This window comes from Eupeodes corollae, chromosome 1, assembly GCF_945859685.1.
Source record: "Eupeodes corollae chromosome 1, idEupCoro1.1, whole genome shotgun sequence".
In the NCBI taxonomy this organism is placed as follows: Eukaryota; Metazoa; Arthropoda; class Insecta; order Diptera; family Syrphidae; genus Eupeodes; species Eupeodes corollae.
In genome coordinates, this window is record NC_079147.1 from 254,758,909 (window position 1) to 254,783,080 (window position 24,172).

General features: G+C 30.1%; 1 protein-coding gene across 5 annotated transcripts in view; it reads right to left on the reverse strand.

Moving 5' to 3' along the window:
- The window catches only part of LOC129943444 (pyruvate carboxylase, mitochondrial), a 60,100-nt gene extending 43,535 nt beyond the window's left edge, over window positions 1-16,565 (reverse strand). The window contains exons 1-2 of one of the 5 annotated variants that reach the window (XM_056052899.1): window positions 16,360-16,565; window positions 15,862-15,938 (exon numbers count right to left, since the gene is read on the reverse strand). The gene's annotated coding sequence lies outside the window, so the exon portion shown is untranslated. Of the gene's footprint in view, window positions 1-15,861; window positions 15,939-16,035; window positions 16,335-16,355 lie in introns of those variants that run through there. The other 4 variants (XM_056052901.1, XM_056052904.1, XM_056052900.1 and 1 more) reach the window with 4 other exon arrangements.
- Between the last annotated feature and the right edge of the window lie 7,607 nt (window positions 16,566-24,172).

The following is a 24,172-nucleotide window of genomic DNA, read 5'->3' on the forward strand; positions in this document are numbered from 1 at the left end:
TTTATTTATAAACATTTTATGAAAGTTTATTTTATGCATTTAACAACAGGTACAAAATAAACAAATAGGATTCTACAATAACAAAATAAAAAGAGGCTAAGATGCGACCCACACTGATAACTTCCCATCCCGTCTATCTATTTGTCTTGATTTTTGTCTTTGTATTGTTTTTTTGTTAGGTTTTGTTTTCCTCAAAATTTTACTGAGTGTTAACAACAATAATTTGTAAAAGATAAAAGTAGTTTGATGTTCAAATGGTAGACACAAGCAAGCGTCCACTCCACATGTTTTTCTCAAAACCCACCTCTGTCTATCAACTCCAACTCTCACTTACACGTGGTGAACATCGAGTGTCTAGCACCTCAACTGGAGATTGGGTTCTTACCCCAGTGGAAAGTTGTTGGGGTCAGCAAACAAAAGGGGGGTGGGAGAGGTGTGTCCACTAAGGCACCTCTACTTATCCAGATGGCAGTGGATGAATTCTCGAGATGGAATCAACGGTAGCGTCTACAGTTCCAGTAACGTTGAACTACTTAGTGAACAATATAATGGGAAGCACCAACAAGCCTCAGATACGGACGGATTCACTGTTGACAACCCACGCACACAAAATAAGGAAAACGAACTTCAGATCTATACGTGGAATTATAGGTCCCTTAACAGACCACGTGCAGCCGAACAATTAGCGGAAGCCCTAAACTGCTGCAAGGAAGATATTACCGCCATCCAAGAAGTGTAATGGGATGGACCGGGCAAATGCAAACTAAAAGACTGCGATGTATACTACGGCGACTGCTACCGAGAACAAAGACAGCGTCTATTTGGGTGTGGATTTGTTGTTGGAACTAGACTCAGGCAAAAAGTCTTGAGTTTCAACAGTGTGAACGAGCGCATCACGACAATCCGCATCAAGGCTAAATTCGCCAACATAGGCCTAATATGCGCGCATGCCCCAACAGAGGAGAAAGATAAAGACACCAAAGACATATTTTCCGAGCTCTTGGACAAGACATATGAGCAGTGCCCTGGCTATGACATTAAAATTGTCTTAGGAGATTTTAATGCCAAGCTAGGAAGAGAAGACATCTTTGGTGGCATAATCGGGGGATACAGCCTGCACGACACCACCTCCGACAACGGATTCAGGCTGATCGATTTCGCTGCGGGGCGAGACGTTCTGGTAGCTTGTACGCAGTTCACACGTCTCAATATCCACAAGGGGACATGGAAATCTCCTGATCAATCAACCGTCAACCAGATTGACCACATTGCGATCGACGCTCGGCACTTCTCCAGTATCCAGGATATCCGAACATTCCGAGAGCCCAACATTGACTCGGACCACTAGCTCGTTGTAGCCAAGGTACGGCTACGGATATCCCGAACCAAGCCAAAACAAGGAAGTACTGTGAGAAGATTCAACGTTAGACGGCTACAATCGCAAGAGACTGCCATGTCCTTGGCAATCGCACGCAGCGAAACAGCAGGCATACAAAACGACGCTGCACAAAAGGAACAGAGCTGCTCGCGAGCTTTACGAGCAGAAAAGGAGAGAGGAACACCGGCTTCTTAGATGGAAAAAAAGAGAGCTTGAGAGGCGCGCGATCGAGGAGATCTAAAAGGAACATCGTAGTAAAATCGTAAAATCGATGTTGAGAATATGGAAAGACCACTTCTCCAAATTATATAACGGCGATGACGAACCGAATTCCGCTGTAAGGGAGATAGAACCACTCAACCTCGGAGACGCAGGCCGCCTACCCGACCTTGACGAAGTGAAGATAGCTATATCTAAACTTAAGTCAAACAAAGCTGCTGGAGCTGACGGCACCGCTGCCGAACTGTTCAAAGCAGCAGGCGATGACTTGGTTGGAAATATGGTTGGAAGAAAGCGTGTGAGTGGAATCTCAGGATAGTTTGCCCAATACACAAAAAAGGAGACCATCTAAATTGCGCCAACTGCAGAGGCATCAGTCTCCTTAACATTGCAAATAAGATCCCCTCTGACGTATTATGTGAACGTCTGAAGCCGTTCGTCAACAACCTAATAGGTCCTTATCAGTGTGGCTTCAGACCAGGAAAGTCCACTATCGACCAAATATTCACACTACGGTAGATCTTGGATAAATCCCAGGAGCTCTATAGAGCAATGTTTTGGCATAGCTCTCAAATCGGAAAAGATCTCAATGATCAATTTGATGTCAAACAAGTTTTAGTTTGAGCGTTTTTGAGCATTGAGGCGGAAGCGAACAAGATGGGTTTTGTGGTCAATGAGGGCAAGACCAAGTATATGCTGTCATCAAAAAAAGACATTAAACGAACAAAACGTCAAAATGGACAGCTATGATTTTGAGGTAGTTGAGCATTTTGTCTACCTAGGCACCGCTATTAACACGGACAACGAAACCAGCGCTGAAATCAAACGAAGAATAACTCTTGCAAACCACTCTTCTTTGGACTTAGAAGGCAATCTGATATCTGATATAACAGTCCATTACTGTCGATGATCTCTAATGGAGATGGCACAACTGTTTGATATTCACCTATGCTGGGTGCCGGGCCATAGAGACATTCCAGGTCACTGTAAAGCAGATAAACTCACCAGGAACGGTACAGTGTAAGTACCACGTTTGGCTAATGCTGGTATAGCAATCGTTATAATCACCACGTGTCAGGTCACAAAATCTGGCCAACACTAGATTTTAAGTGATAACGGTGCTTGTTTTCTCTAAGCAGATCGCATGTAAGCTCATAACCGGACACTGTCTAATATAAAAGCACGCCACGTGGCTGGGCGTATTCTCAAATAACTTTTGTGGAAGCTGTATGGACGAGAAAGAGGAGGAAACAGTTCTTCACCTTCTCTATACATGACCTGCTCTAGCTCAAAAATACAAGAATAACCTAGGAGAATTTTTCTATAACGATCTAAATCATATGAGCATAATCAGCCTCTCACGTTTCGTAAGGGAATCAAACTGGTTCCATTGAGCTTAGGAGGAAGCCTCAAGATTCATGTGGTATCCCAATGGGCCATTGAACTGGACTATGTGTGTCTGATTTCATCATGGACATCCACTTTAACCTAACCTAACCTAGATGGCTGAGTCATGTAGAGCAAATGGACATCAAAGCTCCAGCTCAGAAGGTTTTCGAATTTAATCCCGAAGTAGAGAAAGACCGCCACCGAATGCAAATAAGGGGAAAATAAGTTTTTTGAAATATGTAAAACAAAAAGTAATTGATTTGTTTTGCCAATGCAAACTTTATTAGGAATTATTAAATTATCAAGTTCTAGTTATTATATCTCATGTTTAAATTTTTACCAAAATTTGAAATTATGGTTAAAGTTCTTTTGATTTATATATTCGTCTCATTTTATGTTCAATTTGTCCTTCAGATAACTGCTATCTTGTCGCATTAACTTTCCCAATCAATGCAAATTCGTTTTTAATCGAAATGAGACGATTGTTTAAAGTGCAATTACGTATCAATAAATTAATAAAATACAAATCTAATAAATCATTGAAAAATTAAAAAAAAAAGAAAGAAAAAACAACACGTATATTTAAACCTTATCGATTTGAGTTCGCAACCAATAAGCCAAAGTTCTTTTTCTGTAGAGGTTATCTTAAAAATAGCCAGACTAATATTAATCATTGAATATTTTGTAATTTTTTTTATTCAAACTAATCAATTTGATTGAGACTTATCAATTTGAAACTTTTAACTTTGCTTTAGAGGTCGATTTTATTTTTCTTATCAGTTATCTTTTAATAGACTGAATATCATTTGTATAGTATTTATTCATGTTGGAAACATTTATTATTTATTGTTACGTTGTCGATAAAAATTAGTTTTAAATTTTGTATATTTTTTCTTATTAACAAATAATTGTGTACTTAGGTACTCATTATGTAATTTTCTTGTTTTTATTCAACTATCATACAGAAAATATTTATAAATATTTTTTATTCGTTTTGCTCTAATGAACAAAAGTAAAAGTAATTCGTCGATAAAGTATTATATAATCAACATCGAAACAATATTGTTATTCGCAGAAGCATGTCGAAAAAGCATTTAATTACTTAAAACTGAGACATAGATGAATAAAATATGCAGGCCATTAATTTAACAAGAATTTTTATTACCTAACAATAAATGGCGATGACAATTGTTTTTCGTTTTGCTTATTAAACCAGTTTATAATAATAAAAAAACAACATGTATTGGATTGATACATTTTTAATTGTTGAGGTATTTTTTTTTATTTATCACTTATTATTTTGTCCAATAGTTTTTTTGGTTTGAAGTTAAAGTTAATTTTAAGTTAATTCAACAAATTGATTCCAAAACATGCCTGTTTATTTTAATCCTTGAGATTATTAGATTCTTTAAAAAGTATATTCAATCTCCAAACATCTTTTTAGCTTATCTGGAATCTGAACATTAATGTGTTAACTTAAAAATTAACAAATTGAAAAATTTTACATTTCTTTACGTGTCTAGGCTCCTAATTCTTAATTGTTTGTATGTCCATTGTGCATGTGTCCGAATTTTGTTAGAGATATCAACTATAGACTTGAATTAAATTATACGTTACAAGTTGTGACGTTATACCGAATCAGTACGAACTTCAACATCATTTAAAATAAAACTTATTTTACAATACACGAAATTAAAATATTTGTTACCTCGCATAAACAAACAAAAAAAAACATTATGATTCCAAACTAATTTCATGCAACAAAAAATAACATTTTTGACATGTTGTACATTTTTGGGAAAACTTGGAAATCAAACCTAAAAAGGTACTACTAAAAATTATCAAGAATTCATTTTTGCATAATATATCTAAAGAAGAAAACTAATTTATCTCATGCAAAATATTGTTGTTAATTGTTTGAATCAACTGATTTCATACAAATTAATTAACTTCCCATAGGAAGTTATTGTAATGGGTCCGATTTGTCAAATTAAAAATTTTGACATTTCTCGACGTTTCAAGGTCCCTAGAGTCGAAATAAAAGATTTTTAGAATGATGTCTGTGTGTGCGTATGTTCGTACGTCCGTACGTTAGCGAGGTTTTTTCGTCATCCTTAGCTCAAGAACAAGAAGAGATATCGATTTTAAATAAACTTTGTTATACAGATAATAAAGCAGAAAGATGGAGAAAGGACTCTCAAGAAAATTGCGTGGCTGGTTTTTTTATAATAGCAGTTTGAAAAAAAGGTGAACATTTTGGTTAACCCTACATATCTTACGAACCAAAAACGCTAGAGACCTTTTTATAAATTAAAAAAAATGAAAAAAAAATTGTCACCTCCAAAATTTTACGACTTAAATATGATTTAATGTCCAAAAAAATTTTGTGCAACGAAGAATAATGTTTTTGACATCTGATAAAATTTTGAGAAAAATCAAATTGACAGTTTTTTTTATAAAAAATAAAAATCTAAAAAAAAAAACATTACTCAAAGTTGGTAAAAATTGAATATCGATTCAAATATATTTTCAAAAACTTGAAATTTAGGCTTCAAAATTATTTTATCTTATAAGAAATATTGTTTTCAACAGTCAGTAAAATTTTGAAAAAAATCGAATTGATAGTTTTTTACAAAAAATAAAACTAAAAAAAAAACAATACTTGGTAAAAATTTACTTTCGACTTAATTAGCTTTTCAAAAATTAAAAATATTGGCTTCAAACTTATTTTATTTCACAGAAAATATTGTTTTCGACATTCAGTAATTTTTATATAAAAATCCAACAATCCGTTTTCTACAAAAAATAAAATCTACAAAAAATTTGGTAAAAATTGATACGAGTACATATAGACAAACTTTTAAGCAAGTCAAATCGACAGACGGGATGGGAAGTTATCAGTGTGGGCCGCATCATCCCAGCCTCTTTTTTTAAATTTCATATTAGAAGAACCAGGATGTAAAGAAAATTATCTGAAGATAAGAAGGAGGAAGAACACGTGTGTTTAAATTGTAAAGCCTATTGGTCGTCTAGTTAGGCAGGGGTCTTAAACGAATAAAGAATAGTTCATAGGTGTGTTCAGCCATGTTTATGATGATAATGAAGGAATGTTATTAGTTTTTAGCACAAACATGGAGTTTTTACGTTCAGTTTATTTTTTTCGCTAAAGTACAATTACTATTCATGTGTTGTTTACAGTCAGGCTCTTGTACGTTTTGGATTTTGGTTATCAAGTGACACGTAAGCAATGGTTGTAGAGGTTGTAAGTAACACCTATACAGGTAAAATGTGTATACATACGTTTCAAAAGTGATTCCAATAGAAAATACATTTTATACTATTTTAAGATTCAAAATTTTACCTGAAAAATAAGTTAGTTTTCAAAAATTTAAATGCCATTTTATTAATCAAAAAACCCCTGATTTTCCTATTTTTTTTTTTAAATCATTAGAGCGGTTTTTTTTTTTTAAATTAATTTGTATATATAAAATTTTTCAAGTTTGCTCTAAAAATATTTTTATAAGTTGCTGAGAAAATTAAAAAAACCAAATAACGGGTCTATGAGCGGTTACTAAAAGAAGCTAAGTTAAAAAATAAAATTTTAGAGAAAATTAAAAAAAAAAATTTTTCGGTTTGTTTTTGAGAAAATTCGAATTTTCGTTTTTTGACAAAACAAAATTTATGGGAAAACGCCTAACGCGAATCTGCTCAAAACCTTAACTTCCAAGTTTGACCTCAACCGACCCAATGGTTTAGGCTGTAGGAGCGTGGACAGACAGACAAAACCGAACGGCCGGAAGCGCGGGACCCACTTTTTTCGACTTCTATACCATCGTAATATCATGTTTGAATAAAATCTCGAGTTATAAATTTTGCACGAAGTAAAACTTGCCACATAGTTCCTATACTAACAGTGGCCACCATACAATATTTTTGGTCAAAAAACGAAAATTCGAATTTTCTCAAAAACAAACCGATAGATTTTCTTTAAATTTTCTCTAAAATTTTATTTTTTAACTTGACTTCTTTTGATAAGAAAAACAAATTTTTGTATTGCTCAGGAAAGGTACCGCTTATAGAACCGTTATTTTGTTTTTTAATTTTCTCAGCAACTTATAAACCGATTTAAATAATTTTTTTTCTGAATACGCTCCTATATTGCTTTAACAATATTTGATTATCAAAAGTGCAATTTTTTAATGTTTGGATTTTTAAAAAAATATTGAATTTTATTTTTTCAAAATTCGATATCTCAAAAACGGGTCAACAGTTTTTTACGAAATTCAAACGTATAGCGTATATTAACATTCTCTAAACAACTGCGTACCAAAAATATTTTTAGAACAAAATTGAAAAATTTTATATATAAAAAATTAATTTAAAAAAAAACCGCTCTAACGATTTTCAAAAAAAAAATTTGAAAAATCAAATGCTTTTTTATTTATGAAATGGCATTTAAATTTTTGAAGACAAAGTTATTTTTCGGGCGAAATTTCGAATCTTAAAATAGTTTTTTTTTTATATTTTAACTGTGCATGAGCCAGAAAGAGCGCATTATTTTAACAAAATTGTGATTACATTCCTAGCTTTTATCTAAATTAGTGCATTTGGTACATATTTATGTATTTTTATACCTTAAATTATTGTCAATACCAACGATATGGCCGCCCATGTAGCGCAACTGTATCGGATATGATATGTTTAATCAACAATCTATTTTAAAGTGTCTATCAAGAAGTAATATCTTGGTAACTTTGTATTAGTGATTTTAAAATATTATTCCTTACGAATAAGGTTGTTTCACACATGATTTACCTACTTTTTTAAACAGACTCTTAGCATACAGGAGCAAGTTCGTGCGACCCAGTCGTGCATTTTATTTTCTTTACAGATCATACTAACTAATGTTTAACTCAAAGCAGATATAAGGCTTGACGGAATCAATGTATTCGATCTGCAACGAATTTGCATACATCCAAAAATTAAATGAACAAGATATCAATTATTACAATGAAATGTATTAAGAAAAATGTTTGAATATATTTTTGAGAGGGGAGCGGTACCTACATACATAAAAAGTGATAAAAGATGGTATAACATCCCCCAACAAAATTTAAAAAAAAAATAGAATTAAAAACATTTTTCATCAGCTAAAAGTTACACTTGCTACAAAACTAGATACTTCAATTATAATATCTCCATATCTAATAGGATACCACTTTATGAAGGGCAAAATTCACAATTGTTCATTAATTAGCTTTTAAATGTTAACTAGCTTCATAATTAATTTGAAAATCATTCAAGTCTGTCAAAATAACGACCAGCGCAATTACTGATTTTTTTAACGACAAACTCCCAAAATAAGTTGCTTGCAGTAAGACAGACAGATAAAATAATAAAGATCCAATTCATTTTTATTCAATTTTAAGTGATATAAAAAAAGGAGCCTGATTAAAAAATAAATAACAAGCAACATGCAAATCTTACTTAATTTGCATAATCTTTAAACTATATGAGGTGCATGCAAATAATTAATTTCAATGTGCTACAAAATTGCCAACCTACCACGTGAATCTGTATAATTTTATTTAAATAGGTATCTTTTCTAGTCGTTCATAAACATCTGATGTTTATTTTAAAATTCAAGTAAATCATCTATTACACAATAATACAATAAAAGTTCGCTTTCTCTATGCGTAGGCGATACAAAAATGTTTGATGTAGAATAGAAAGTGTTACCAGATGCTTAAAATAGAACACCGGCCGGTGGAACTTATCAGGGTTCAAAGAAAATGACATTTCGTGTCGAATATTTATCTAGATGGCAATTATAGTAAAATTTTGGTTAATTTTTTAATTTTGTATATAATTTTGAAATTTGAGGTCAAGAAAACTGTCATAGGCTCCCTAAAAAATAACCAAACAAATAATTGTATGAAACTTCGCACCTAACCAAATCCTATAATGTGACCAACTAGGGTATTGCAGGGGAGCAGAGTAGCTACCGTATATACCTCACGTTATTTGCTTATTTCACTTTGTGAAAGCGCAAAATAACCAAATATTGAAAATTGGAGTTATTCCACTTTTGTTAAGAAATTCTTAAAAATAAATAAATTGGGTGGCGCAACAGTCCATTGAAAACTAGGGCCTAGTGACTTACAACTCTCAACCATTACAGTGTGCGAGTACTGTTGTCAGGAATGGAGGGGACCTACAGTTTATATGCCGAACCGAACGGCTAAATTTGAGCAAGCACTTTTTTATGACTCTTGGAGAATTTGTCAATTCCTCGCAAGAGGCAGTACCCGTGAAAAGACTTTTAGATGGCATAGGCAGGGATCGAACCCAAGACCTCTGGCATGACAGTCCAACGCACTAACCATCATTCCACGGATACTAAGAAATTCTTACATTTGTTGTAAATTGTAGGGACTTATTTTATGCCTTTTTGGGAATTTATTTCATTTTCGAATTTGGGAGTCATTTCATTTTTATTTTGGGGGTTAATTTCTTGTGGAGTTATTCCACGGAGTATTAATAAACGTGGGTTAGCAAAATGTTTTTTTTTTATTTTTCAACAGGTTTACTCAATCCAGCTGTTTAAATAAATATAAATACCATTCGATAAATATGGTTCTATTTTTGCCTACATTCGTTTTTGAAAAGTTCAGTTTTCACCTTTTATTTCTATTTTTAAGACCTTTTTACTTAGCATGGGCAAGTAAGAGAAGCATTCAATCTGTTTTAAATCTAGGTATTTTGTTTAAGTTTTTCTTTTCTATGATTAAATTATCACTACAAAGTAGGAACATACTTCCAGATATTTACTAAATATTTTTAACAACATTTTTCGTGTATACAAAATGTGACACACACCAGCCCAACAAAGATGTGATAAAAACCTTCAAATGAAAACAAAAATTAGCGTACTTAAGAATAATATTGTTGTATGATTCATATTTATTCATATGAAAAAGTAATGTTCATTAGAAATGTTTGCATCACATGCACAGCTGTTTTCTGTGATTTTAATTAATTGGGTGTTACTATTCAATTGTTGTGTTTAAAACTATTTTTCTGGAAAGGTTTTGTTTGTCACATGACTTTTGAATTTTTAGAATTGAAAATTGTAATTGTGAAAAAGCAGTAGAATAAATAAAACAAAATCCAAAACTAATTATTGTTGTTTTGAATTACACAGTTTAAGACATTATGTATCATTATGACTAAACTGTATCATACAGAATTTTTAACCGCTTCTTTATAAAAAAGCTAATATTGTACTTTGAGTTCCCAAATTTAGACACAATTTAAGGTTATTAATTGGGCATGTTGTGTTAAAAGAGTTGTCAGAGAAGTAAAACTAAAATTGTCATATAAAGATTGATGTGCAAAATTTGTTTTAGGTTCAGGTCAAAGGCCGTAAATAATTCCTTAACAATACAATTTTGCACTGAATGAAATAATTTTTAAGTCAATGTCTTCATTTAGTTTGTAAATATTTGAATGGAACATACATTTTACCGACTTTACGTAATATTTCCTGTAGATTGTTATGTTCTTATAAAAATTAATTATAGGTTTAAATTAAATAAAAAATTAACTAAAAGTTTGCTAGAATATTTTGCAATTTTTGGCAATCTTAGACGAATTTTTTGAATGTTTTTATTTAGTATGCAAAAAAGTACATATTTAATTTTTTCTAGAACATTATGTTACGATAACAATACAATTTACCACAACATTTATTCACGTTATATAGAGAATTAATTCAACATCAATTTTTACCAATTCTGTGTAGTATTTTCGGTAGATTTTAATTTTTATGAAATGCTGACTGATTGATTGTTGTTTTAACTGATTATTAATAATACAGAAAGATGCAAAAATGTCTGTCAAAAAAATTGACTGGGTGGTTCTTTTAAAAAAAAAAGAGGCTGCGATGCGATCCACACTGATCGATTTGATTGTCTTGCTTAAAAGTTTGTAGATTTTCGTGTTAGGTTACAAAAGTTGTCAGTTGAATTATTCTTAAATTTAAAATTATCAACAATATATTTCATATAAAGAATATTTCATATCAAGTTTGGAAATCCGGTTTTGTTAAATAGATTTTTAGTTGAAAACAATTTTTTACCAACTTTAGTAGCATTTGTTAAAGTTTTATTTTAAATTTACCAAATGTGCCGACTATTTTTGTAGATTTCATTTATTTATAAAAAAACGGACTGTTGGTTAAAAAAAAACTTCTGAATATCGAAAACAATATTTTCTGTGAAATGAAAAAAAGTTTGAAGACAATATATTTAATTTTTGAAAAGCTATTTGAGTCTAAAGTAAATTTTTTTAGTTTCTTTTTTAAGGTTTTTATTTTTGGAAAAAAACTGTAAATTAGATTTTTCTCAAAATTTTACTGAATGCTGACAACAATATTTTTTCAAAGATAAAACGTAGTTTGAATCCAATATCTCAAAGCTTTAAAAAGATATTTGAGTCCAAAATCAATTCTTACCAACTTTTGTTACATCTTCTTTTAAGTTTTTATTTTTTGTAAGAAAAACTATCAATTCGATTTTTCTCAAAATGTTACCGAATGTTGAAAACGATATTTCTTATAAGATAAAATAAGTTTGAAGCCATAATCTTAAGTTTTTGAAAAGATATCTGTGTCAAAATTCAATTTTTACCAACTTTGAGTAATGGTTTTTTGATTTTTATTTTGTATACAAAAAAACTGTCAGTTTTTATTCGTTGCACAATATTGCTTTGGAGATGAAATCATTTTTGATTCGTAAAATTTTTGAGGTGACACATTTCTTTTCAGTTTTTTCGGTTTATAAAAAACTGTTAATTGTATTTTTGTTTCCAAAAATATACTGATTTGGTATCACGTTACAATATATAATATACAATTTAATTCAAGTCTCTAGCGTCATTTTTTCGTAAGATATTTAGGGTTAACCAAAATGTTCACATTTTTTTAAGCTGCATAGCACAATTCATTTGAAGTCAATATCTTTTCTGGTTATTGAGCTATGGATAACGAAAAAAACTTCCTGAACGTACCGACGTACGGACATAGGCCTCTTTCACACGAGATGTTTTAGTCCGCACGGTTAAAATCCGTACGGTTTTTATCCGTGAACCATTAATAGTAAACTAATAATATACCCTAAAGTGTTTACACTGGGCGGAGACGGGTTTTTTTCCGTACGGACGATTTAAAACAACCGTCTCAACGACTGAAACATACGGCGTCCGTGCCCTCGCCGTCTATCAGTGGCATTCATGACTACGCGAACGCATTCACAAAAGACGGTTTTTATTCGTCTGCCGTCCGTTTTTGTGGTCTCTTGTACTAAAGTATTTTAATATTTTATTTTATTAAACGTATTCACGGGAAAAATACGGTATGCGTGAAAACAAAGTCCGTACGGAAAAACATCGTGAGGATTTTAACCGTACGAAACGTATCGTGTGAAAAAGGTCATACGGAATAACGAACACGTAAGTTCTTAAGATATTTTATTTCGACTCTAGGGACCTTGAAACGTCGAGAAATGTCAAAATTTCCAATTTGACAAATCAGACCCATTACAATAACTTCCTATGGGAAGTTAAAAAAGGTGAAAATATTTTATCTTACCCAAAATATCTCACGAGCAAATTACGTTACAGACTTGAAATAAATGTTTAATTATAAATTGTAACGTGATACCAAACAAGTATGTATATTTTTAGATGAACTTCAATAAAGATTTTTTTTTATAAATCAGAAACACTGAAATAAATAATTGTCACCTCGAATATTTTACGAAAAAAACGATTTATCTCCAAAATAATGTTGTGTAACGAAGAATGACGTTTTTGACATGTGGTAAAATGTTGAGGAAAATCGAATTGACAGTTTCCTAACAAAAATTGAAAACCTTAACAAAAAAAGAGGCTGGGATGCGACCCACACTGATAACTTCCCATCCCGTCTGTCGATTTGTCTTGCTTAAAAGTTTGTCTATATGTACTCGTATCAATTTTTACCAAATTTGCGTACTATTTTTTGTAGATTTTATTTTTTTATGAAAACACGGACTGTTTGGATTTTTATATAAAAATTACTGAATATTGAAAACAATATTTTCTGTGAAATAAAATAAATATCAAAGCCAATATTTTTAATTTTTGAAAAGCTATTTGAGCCGAAAGTAAATTTTTACCAAGTTTTAGTATTGTTTTTTTACAGTTTTTTTTTGTTAAAAATCTGTCAATTCGAATTTTTTAAAAATGTTACCAAATGTTGAAAACAATATTTCTTATAAGATAAAATTAGTTTGAAGCCAATATTTAAAATTTTTGAAGAGATATTTAAGTGGAAAAACAATTTTTACCAACTTTTATACATTTTTTTTTAGGTTTTTATTTTTTTGTAAAAAAAACTGTAGATTCGATTTTTCTCAAATTTTGTCCTACTGTTGAAAACAATATTTCTTATAAGAAAAAATTAGTTAGAAGCTATTATCTCAAAGTTTTTAAAAGATATTTGAGTCGAAAATAATTTTTTACCAACTTTTGTTAATTTTTTTTCGGTTTTTAATTTTTTGTAAAAAAACTACCAATTCGATTTTTTTCAAAATCTTACTGCACGTTAAAAACAATAGTTTTTGAAAGATAAAAGTGAATCTAAGCCAATATGTCAAAGTTTTGAAAAGATATTTGAGTCGAAAATGAATTTTTACCAACTTTTATTATTTTTTTATAGGTTTTTATTTTTTGTAAAAAAACTATCAATTCGATTTTTTTCAAAATTTTATCGAATATTAAAAACAATATTTCTTATAAGATAAAATAAGCTTGAAGGCTAAATTTCAAGTTTTTGAAAAGATATTTGAATCGATATTCAATTTTTACAAACTTTGAGTAATGTTTTTTTAGATTTTTATTTTTTATACAAAAAACTGTCAATTAGATTTTTCTCAAAATGTTTTCAGATGTCAAACACATTATTCTTCGTTGCACAAAATTGTTTTAGAGATGAAATCATATTTCAGTCGTAAAATTTTGGAGGTGACAATTTTTTTTTTCAGTTTTATTGATTTATAAAAAAACCGTTATATTGATTTTTTTATATATCACGTTACAATATATTATATAAAATTTAATTCAAGTCTCTAGCGTTTTTGGTTCGTAAGATATTTAAAAAACCACCCACGCAATTTTCTTGAGAGCGCTTTCTGCATCTTTCTGCCTTATTATCTGTATAACAAAATTTATTTGAAGTTGATATCTCTTCTGGTTCTTGAGCTATGGAGGACGAAAAAAACGTCGCGAGCGTACGGACGTACGAACGTGCGTACATACGCACGCACAGGCATCTTTCTAAAAATCTTTTATTTTACCTCTAGGGACCTTGAAACGTCGAGAAATGTCAAAATTTTCAATTTGACAAATCGGACCCATTACAATAACTTCCTATCGGAAGTTAATAAAAATTTCAGCTAATACAGAATTTTCTTGCTTTTAAGTTAGTTATAAATGTAGTGTTTATATTTTTAATGTTTATATGCTTTCTATTATAAAATTTTAATCAAATAGCAAATATTTTATAAAATAGTTAATTTAAGTATTAAAATTTGGCATTGGATTTGGATAACAATATTTAAATTTATTGTAGAAGTAGCTTTATACTAGTGACTGGTTGTCCTTTACCCTATATACCTACATAAAGACATAAATTGAAAGCTCAAATTTAGTTTATTTTCAAGAACTTAAAATTAAAAATAAAACTTTTACTGTTTTCCTTTAATCAGACTAAAACAGATCACAGAGCAAATGTTTGCGACCAAGCTGAGCATTTTGTTTATTCATTTTCTCTTAATATTAACTCACAAACTAATTAATTAGCTGATTAAATTATGGTCCAGGAAAAAAATTTCAATAGCTCCAAGTATACACTCCTAATGTGTATTTGCGTGCATACATCTTAAACATATGCATGTTTAAAAAACACATAATTTAAGCTTCAAAATCATCCCTAAAAATCGTACTTTTCCTCTCATCTTGGAAACACTTAATGTATTGCCAGCTAAATCTTTAACTTACAAAAAAGCTGTGTTCTTTGAATAGGTTTAATGTCTACGCAATTTTCGCATTCCAAAAAATGGTGTCATTTACTATAATGACGATAAGAATATATTGTACAAAACATATATAATTTAAGTATACTATATTTAAATGTGTGTACATTATAAAAAGAACCGGTCGCCGCGCCGGTAAAGTATTGCCCATCAAAATGTAAAACACGAAGTCTGTTTGAAATAAGTTTTGCAGTTTACGAGTGTGTACTTAAATTCAGAAAGAAGGATATTTACCAAGTAGACACTTATTTTGTTGTTGTTTTTTAAGCTGAACCTAAACCAACCCTAAACGCTGTATTTTGTCCTATGAATTTATTATATAATTCGAAACTAAACAAAGCCAGACGACAGCCCCATTTGAGGTCAGTTATGACACACGCCAAAAATTATTCGCAAACTAGGTATGTACATTGTACACACGCGACTTTACCTACAGACCATACAATAAATATACGAGTAAACTCAAAATACCAGGCACACATTATTTATACATATCTACAAAATGGAATGAATTCAATGTCACGGTAAAGTGCATCAAAAATATAGGAAAAAGAAAATACAAGTACCTAGGAAAATCGTGTTTAGAAAAATAAATAAGGAATTATGCAATCAATATATTACATGATTTGCTAATTAAAAAACAGAACTGAATTAATTGTAAAAAAACAAACAATTTCTTAACTATTTATCTGAAACGTTTAAATAAATTCCTTAAAATTGATTTGTTTTTAATATACGTACTTAGTTTTCCAATTAATCGAGACACCAATAATTAGGTTGTTGTTGATGGTGGTACAAAGGCAGCAAAGGGGTATTTTCTTGATAAAAAGAGAATTCAAATTGAAAAACGAGAATAATTATATAAAAGCACTTTAAAAACCACTTTAGAAAAATCAAAAAAAAAACTTTAATTACCACTTCACGAAATGGTTAAAAGAACAAACAAAACGACAAGGAAAATTAACTAGGACACTGTACTCCAGATAAATTTAAAGTAGGTTGGGAGATTTTTCAATAAAAATTGACCAAAAGGTGCAACTAAAGGCATAAATTTAGGAATTTAATTTTATGTAAATAGAAAAAAAGGGACAAAAATTGCAATCTTCGTTCACAAGGCTTCGTCGTCGTCGTCTTCGATGCCCCGAATCACTATCACTATGATTTTTTGATTCGCTTCAATAATTTACATATATGATTTTATTTTTGTATAAATTTTTGTTTTATATTCAATTCACTTACAAAAAAAGTAATAAGTAGATATTCGTATATTGAATGAATTTCAAAATTGCGTGGAATAAATTGTGAACACTTAAGCCCGTTCACACCGAAGTTTCACACCCGACTGAAGAAAAAGAAGTTCGCAAAGTGGTTTTCTGCTTCGAATCTAGAAACTAGAAGCAGAAGGTGTATGGTGTCGGGTATGTACATATGTATATTGAAATTGAATGATTCTGATTCCGATTTGGATTGCGACTGCGAGGGCAATAAGCTTTTTATTGTACCTATCTCTAACTTGATGATAATGTCGCTGTCGCTAGTCTGGTCTTGCCTGGTCTGGCCCTGCTGCCTTTGCCTTTGGCTTTCTGTGGAAAACGATTATAAAATGAGCTTTCGAAATTCGAAAATGTGTAGTATTTAACCGGTAAAACGGTATAGCATTGTTTCGCACTGTTATCACATCAATCGTGAGAGTAAAAGAGATACCAGAGTATATGTATGAAGGGTGGTTATTCTTATCTTTATAGCTTGGTTTTAGGACTTTTATATATTTCAAAAAAATGCTAGATTGTCAAAAAAATATTGATGTACTTAAAGCGCAGAATGGACTTTGCTCTTGACTGGCATGAGAATAACAGAAAATAAAAGACTCACGGAATTACAGCTGAAGGCAGGTTGTTTGTTTTTGTTTTGTATACAAAAGAAGAGAGAGTGTTACCAACTTAACATTTTGGAAATTTGACAATTAAAGTTAGCACAAGCGCAATATAAGAGTACCCTTTTGTTAGGAACGTGAGGCATAATTTACAAACTTTTTGCAACTCATTGAATTTATAAGCACAAAATGTTATCTAAAATAAAATCGGCAACTAAGGCGTATACGTGATAAATTGTTTGTTTTAAAGCTCAAAATGTTCATGTCGACATACCGTACAACAGTGGCACCGATATTTTACCCCACATTGTTTAGAATTTTGAAGGTTCAAATATTGTTTTAAATAAAAATAGGGAAAGAGAATATTTTTAACTTCCCATAGTTATTGTAATATGTCCGGTTTGTCAAATTGAAAATTGTGACATTTCTCGACGTTTCTAGAATCGAAACAAAAGATTTTTGGAAAGATGTCTGTACGTACGTTCGTGACGTTTTTTTGCAACGAAGAATAATGTTTTTGACATCTGATAAAATTTTGAGAAAATTCGAATCTACAGTTTTTCTTACAAAAATAAAAACAAAAAAAAACATTATTGAAAGTTGGTAAAAATTGATTTTCTACTCGAATATCTTTACAAAACTTTAAGATATTGGGTTTAAGGTACTTTTTCTTTTAAAAAATATTGTTGTTAACATTCAGAAAAATGTTCAGACAAATCTAATTGACAGTTTTTTTTACAGAAAACTAAAAACCTAAACAAAATTTAACAAAAGTTGGTAAAAATTAAATTTCTTTTCAAAAACTAAAATTTATGGCTTCAAACTTATTTTATCTTATAAGAGATATTGTTTTCAACATTCGGGAAAAATCTGAAAAAAAATCGAAAACTTTGATATATTGGAGTTAAACTACTTTAATTTTTTTTTTAAATATTGTTGTCAACATTCCGGAAAATTTTGAGAAAAATCTAATTGACAGTTTTTTTTGGTAAAAATTTACTTTCGTCTCAATAGCTTTTCAAAAATTAAAAATATTGTCTTCAAACTTTTTTCATTTCACAGAAAATATTGTTTTCGATTCAGTGTTTTTTTTTTGTAAACATTCAATAGTTCGTTTTTTCATAAAAAAATAAAATCTACAAGAAATAGTACGCAAATTCGGTAAAAATTGATGTTTGGTTTTTGATATCTCTCAAATTAGTTTCATTCATTCAATTTGTAAAAATTTAAGAAATGGTACTTAAATTGGTAAAAATTTGTTTTCTACTAAAAATCCATTTAACAAACTAGATTTTCAAACTAAACTATTTCCTTATATGAAAAATATTGTTAGTAATTTTAATTTTTTTAAGAATAATTCGACTGACAACTTTTTTAACCCAACACGAAAACCTACAAACTTTTAACCAAGACAAATCAACAGACGGGATGGGATAGGAAGTTATTTTCCATCAATTTTCCTGAAAACTTGTGTCTTTTAAAATAATCAACAAAACACTATAAGTCGATTGGGTCATTCAAATAACATATTTTTTTTTTATTCTCATCATGGCAACTATTATTTTGACAATTCTTACTAGCAATTGTTTAATCCAATTTAGTTGAACTGCTTCACACAGACGGAGACAGTTTGAGGACTACAAAATTTGACTTTCAGCTGATTTGAAATCTATACTTTTTCTATGAATAGGGGAATGGTGAAATAATTTCTCCGGATATAAAAATAACTGAAAGGCACATTGTCGAAAAATGTGTAGGCCGGCCTATTGCAGCAATAATTAAAATTGTTTCGATTTAAGAAAAGTTAACTGCACAACAACATTGTTATTATCTGAGTGACCGGCTTTAGTTTTGAGGTTTATGTTGAAATTGATGCTTGGATTTAAATCCTGGTTGAAAAACATACTTTAACTAAAGGGTCCTAAAAAAATGAGCTGTCATTTAGAGTTGTTATTGCATTAAAAATTGCCATTTACGATTAAGGATCGTTTAACAGTCGAACAATGAGTTAAAATGTGTTGACTAAAAAGTGGTTACAAAGTCGTCGTCACAATCGGGAAAGTTTGGAAAAAATTTGAAGGGTGTGGAGTTGTCACTGATATAGTTAGGCCTGTGCATCGTCGTAATTTATCTTGATCCTAGATTAGATCATGTGTTTTGACCATGTGAAAAATCCTCGAAGACTAGGCGCTCTAAAAACAAACTTAAGTCAAGTTATGGCTGAGATACGAACCGAAATGCCCGAAGAAGTGTTTAAAAATAACCCCAAAAGAAAAGAATCACATTATGCGAATCACAATTTTGATGTTTTTTACACTTAATGTGAAATTCTAAATTTCGTAATGAAACTACATGCATAAGTATTTTTACTTTAACTTTCGAAACCAAAATTGTAATGCCCCCAAAAATTCGATAATTATTACTTAAAAAAGAGGCTGGGATGCGACCCACACTGATAACTTCCCATCCCGTCTGTCGATTTGTCTTGCTCAAAAGTTTGTCTATATGTACTCTTATCAATTTTTACCAAATTTGAGCACATTTTTTGTAGATTTTATTTTGTATGAAAAAACGGACTGTTGGATTTTTATATAAAAATTATTGAATATCGAAAACAATATTTTCTGTGAAATAAAATAATTTTCAAGTCGAAAGTAAATTTTTATGAAGTTTTAGTATTGTTTTTTTTTTTTTAGAGTTTTATTTTTTGTAAAAAACTGTCAATTCGATTTTTTAAAAATTTTACCAAATGTTGAAAACAATATCTCTTATGAGATAAAATTACTTTGAAGCCAATATTTAAAATTTTTTAAAAGATATTTGAGTCGAAAATCAATTTTTACCAACTTTTATACATTTTTTATTAGGTTTTTATTTTTTGTAAAAAAATTTTTTTCCAACTTTAATTGTATGTTGACAGCATGATTTTTTGAAAGATAAAAGTAAATTAAAACCAATATCTCAAAGTTTTGAAAAGATATTCGATTCGAAAATCAATTTTTACCAACTTTTATAATTTTTTTTTAGGTTTTTATTTTTTGTAAACAGTCAATTCGATATTTCTTATAAGATAAAATAAGTTTGAAGCCTAAATTTCAAGTTTTTGAAAAGATATTTGAATCGATATTCAATTTTTACCAACTTTGAGTAATGTTTTTTTTAGATTTTTATTTTTTATAAAAAAAACTGTCAATTAGTTTTTCTCCAAATTTTATCCGATGTCAAAAACATTATTCTTCGTTGCACAAAATTGTTGTAGAGATGAAATCATATTTCAGTCGTTAAATTTTGGAGGTGACAAATTTTTTTTTCAGTTTTATTGATTTTTAAAAAAACCGTTATATTGATTTTTTTTCAAAAATTATACCTGTTTGGTATCATGTTACAATATATTATATAAATTTAATTCAAGTCTCTAGCGTTTTTGGTTCGTAAGATATTTAGGGTTAACCATAATTTTCACCATTTTTTGAAACTGCTATGGTAAAAAAACTACCCACGCAATTTTCTTGAGAGCCCTTTCTGCATCTTTCTGCCTTATTATCTGTATAACAAAATTTATTTGAAATCGGTATCTCTTCTGGTTCTTGAGCTATGGAGGACGAAAAAACCTCGCGAACGTACGGACGAACGGACGTACGAACGTACGTACACACACACGCACAGACATCTTTCTAATTTTTTTTTATATCGACTCTAGGGACCTTGAAACGTCGAGAAATGTCAAAATTTTCAATTTGACAAATCGGACCCATATTATAAATATCAGATACTTAAATCCAATTCAGTAGTTTTCTTTGGTATAATTTCATTAATTGTAGAAATTAGTGTCGCTATTTTTTTTTTACAATATTTTGTGTAACGAAAACTAAGTTTGAAGTCAGTATAGTTCCCTGTTTTCTAGATATTTGAATTGAAAATCAATTTTTAGTATAATTTTATTAAGGGTTTAGTTTTTGTTCGAAATAGATTGTTTTTAAAAATTAAGTATATGTCAACAATTTCATTCCTTATAGTATAAAATTATTTCAAAGGTAATATCATTCGTACAAAATTTGAGCAGAGTAATTTTAGTATCAGTTTTTTTGTTTCATAAATTATTTGAATATTTTCAAATATTCTTTTTTATAACACTATCTGAGAAATCAACTTGAACTTTTAGTAAAATAATTGAACTAATCACATTTTAAGAAACAATGCTGTCTCCTGTCGTTAAAGCGTAACCCACCCCCGATGCCGCTATCCATGAGCGGCACTTGCATCCAGGAAGCTAATCAACTTTCAGTACTCAGTATGAATATCACAGATCACCTCTTATGGAGTGATCACATATTCGATATTGCAAAGAATGCTACTAGGTGCTTAGGATTTCTCCGTCGCACGGTGCAAGAAATTGTTCACCTCTTCTGGCTGTAATTTATAAAGCCTTTATTCGTCCAAAACTTGAATATAACTCGCATATTTGGGCAGGTGCCCCTAAAACAAGTTTAAGTATCTTGGACAGGATCCAAAAAACAGCTTTGAAAATGATAGGCGATAAAACTATAACCGAAACAATTACGTCACTTGAACACCGCTGCAATGTTTCATGCCTTTCGTTGTTCTACCGATATTTTATAAACAGTGTTCAATCGGATTGACCAGTTTCATTCCCCCCCTAAAACAATTCAGCCGTAATACTCGTATTTCTAGGAATGCACATCAGTTTAATCTTGAGCTCAATTTCGGACGTTCTGTCAAGTATAAAAATTCTTTTTTTTACCGCACATCGAGAATGTGGAATGCTTTATTCAGCTCTGTTTTTCCCTATCATTTTGATATTCAAAACTTTAAGACCAATTTGCATCGGTATCTCCTCTTTAATCCTTCCCTATTTTCCTAACGCTCGCACTGTGTTTAAACTTTAAACATGTTAAGGGTATTAATAACCCCTTGAGTGCCCGTTTATTAAAAAAAAATATAATCAATTTTAAAGTGTTTTTAGCACAGAACATCCCGAAAGTCGCAATGCATAACTATTATAAAAGAGCTTTAATTATAACTAATACACCTATTTGTGTCCAATTTAGTATAGAACACATTTCATGGTAGCCTTAAGGAACATTTCAAATTATTATTTTAGAATATTTAAATTCTAGAACTTTTACGTATTGAAATTTTGGATTTGAATCCATCAATTGTATTTAAATATCATAAAAATGTAAGAAAGATTTGATATTCCTTAATTGCTTTACTGACACATCAGATATTTTATAAATTCAAGTCCAACAGAAATAAAATGAAAAAATGTATGCAAAGGTACTACCTGCCCTCAAAACATTTAATTTTGCGCTCTCAATTGGGATTTTGAAATTTTAAATTTTCTGAGACAATTCATAGTTATGGAAACATTAAATAAAATGCAGTCTAAAAAATTATTTGTTTTAAATATAACTTTGCTTATAAATAGAATACTTTTTTTATTTATTTAAATTTATTTGCATGTAGATATATTTATTATATCAAATTGGGTAATAGCCAAATGAATCGTGACATTAACCTTGCTAAAGTGCAAAGTGAACACAAAAAATAAATTATTTCTGTAGTCTGTGATGTTGAGCATCATTCAGGGTTAATTAAATTGTTGGTACTTACGTACATAACTTCTAACGTAGTCAATCACATAATTCATTTTATTTATAATATGTTATCAAATCATCATAAGATTCAAGACGAAACCACAATATTTTCCCGATCTCAAGTCATTTGAATGATCATTGCATCTTCTTTGAAGAATATTCTAGCCAGTTTGACGACACTTTTATTGGTTAGTTAAATGTAGAATGCTTAACACATGTCTGAAATAATTAATTGTTTGAATTGAGAGTGTTTTGAAGATATGTACAATGCTCTCTGTTGCTATTTAATTATTTAGAGATGCATAAGTGTCTATTGTTTGTTTACATAATTTGATTGGTTAGTTAGTTATAAGACTTAAGTTTATTATTTTAGAATTTAAACAGTTGAAAACTAATTCTTCAAAATTGGTTTTCGGGTAAAACTTGTTAAAAAGAGTTTCATGTTTTCAGTTTTTTCGAAATTTGTTCAAAATATCAATACAATTATTTTTACTTACACAACATTTTGATTTGATTAATATCTAAATTTAATTTTATCAAACTCGAACTCGATAAAAATCAATATAAAATGGATGAATCTACATTACATAAAAATAAATATCAAATTAGAAGTTCAGTAAAAAATTCAATTAAATTAACAGTTGTATGGAAACAAACAAAATTCCAAAAAATTGAAAAACAATAAAATGAAACGAAACAATATTGATTATAGAAATATATGTATACCTACATTTTGTTTTATTAAATCGTGTGACAAGAAATGTTAAAAATGAATGCAGATGTGTTTAATTTAGCTGAAACGCTGATCTCACCATTAACAAATAAAAAAAGGTATTGGTATCATTTAAGTAAAAGATGCAAGATAAATTTTGATTATGATTATGGATGAGGGGAAATAAAATCAAAATTAAATAACTAAAACAAATACACTCATACCCCAAAGGGGGTTTTTGACTACCCCAAAATACGAATACGTACGAATTTAATATCAAACCATTATAATTTTTAAATTCTATTAAACGTTAAACGACTAATATCAAAACATCCTATTACAAGTATGTAGGTAGGAAGAGATGGCAGTCATAAGCAGCCCTTGCTGCCCGTATCAATTAGAGCTGGAAAGCGTTGTTTTAATACCATAAACTCGTTGCATTTAACAATAAAAAAACAATGTGATAATTACATTCTAGAATTTGCCAGGGCAGGACATTTATAGAAAAAGTGAATCACAGTTTTCCTTTAATAGTCGTGTTTTTTTTTGGAATTCCATATTTAGTACAGTGAGAAATTGTCAAAAACCGATTGAAGCTCGCCTCAATTCTTTATATACCTGAATCGAGTTGAAATGAGCTTGATTCCCCGATCGGAATCGAGTCAAAACTTGTGAAGAAAAACCTGTGTGGAGGAGTTGGTTTTACAGATAATGCATTGTGGTCTGATTATTTGCATTTTTGTGTACAAAAAATATACATAGTTTGGTTTCAATCAAAAAAAAAAAATACACATGGAGTAGGTAGCATATTTTTGTATGGTGCTGAACTATTCAGTTCTTCATTATTTA